This window comes from Acomys russatus, chromosome 24 (assembly GCF_903995435.1).
Source record: "Acomys russatus chromosome 24, mAcoRus1.1, whole genome shotgun sequence".
In the NCBI taxonomy this organism is placed as follows: Eukaryota; Metazoa; Chordata; class Mammalia; order Rodentia; family Muridae; genus Acomys; species Acomys russatus.
In genome coordinates this window covers 28,385,620-28,387,076 of record NC_067160.1, presented here as the reverse complement: position 1 = coordinate 28,387,076, position 1,457 = coordinate 28,385,620, and positions in this window count along the sequence as shown.

The window sequence follows — 1,457 nt, the reverse complement described above, 5'->3', positions numbered from 1 at the left end:
AGACTCTTCTGCTTTCACATAGGCCTCCTTTTTTGGTACTCTGGAAACAAAAGGATCAGATATCTTGCCCAATATGGAAGGAATTGGTAGGCTGGGAGAGAGTTTCATATTATAATCTGAATGCTTTATGTCCAAACACTTTTTTACTTTTCACAGCTCTACCAGAGGTGCCCAGAAAGTGTGTTAGGATCAGAGAGTCTTGCAGGACTAGGGAAACTCCTGCTTGTTGCCCTGGTTCTGTTTTGTCAGCTGGTTTCTACAGGCGGTGTCCTTTAATGAAGATGATTTCATTCGGCTTTGATTGTGCCGTTCCTCTGGTTCCTCTGTGCAGTCGTTCATCTTCAGAACCTAGGTTATGCTCAGCTCTCGAGGAAGGAGGAACAGTGCTAGTTTCTGCTCTCACCTCTGCTGACGGGGGAGTGGGTGTCTAGAGGAGACATTTCAGTCAGTCAAGTGTGTGCAGCAAGAAAAATAGGTCAATCATTAAAAAATAACAGTCACAGAACTGGCAGAATATGCACCTTCATTTGGAGTTCTTTATTGAAGAGTTCTTGGTTGACATCCGCTTTCTCTGATTCTCAGGTATACTGGGCTTTTTTGGAGGTAGAGTCTAAGTAATGATTGTTGATTTAGATTCAAAATCACTTTGGTGGTTTTGATTTAATAAGAATGTTAGACATGATTTCCTCCTCACTCTTACTTTTAATTAACTTTTTATAGAGATATGAATGAATTCTAATGAATACAATTGGCAGGTTAATTGATTTGTCTCAGACACAGTGAGTGATCAGTATGCTGCCCGCATTGGAATATTCTAGTCAAGGATGTCAAACAATTTGGGGGTTAATTTTCTGGCAAAGGTTAGTTGGGGAAACTGCTTAAAATATGTACTGTTTTGGATTTTCAAAGAAGTGCTTTTTTTTTTTAAGTCAGTGAATTAGAAGACATCTAGTCTCCTGAATTTATGGTGCCTTTAAATTATCACATTGCCACGGGGGAGTTGCTTGGTGTATTCTGTGAATATTAACAGAATGCTTTTACATGTGTGATGCACATGAGACTATCGAAGGTGAAGCATTCTTATTTTAAGAACAAAGCAAAAAGCATGTGCCTCTGTCTAAAAAAATAATTCTTAAAAGTTGCCGTAAAAATTAAATGTGGTCGAAACAAATCCTAAAAGCTCCCATTTAAAGGGGGGAAAAGTAAGCACAAATCCAAGAGGTTGCTTTTTGCTTGAGGTCTTACTAGAAAGGTTTTGCTTAAATAAATCCCAGGGAGATGACATTCTTTTATAGTGTTAAGAACAATGAGTGTGTGAGAAAATATATTACAACACAGTTAAACACAAGGCTATAATTTCTAAACTGCATAAATTACATGTTTTCTCCTATTATGATACAGACAGCCAAACTGAACATTTCTGAAAGAAAATGACCAACGTATGATTAATTGCGAGC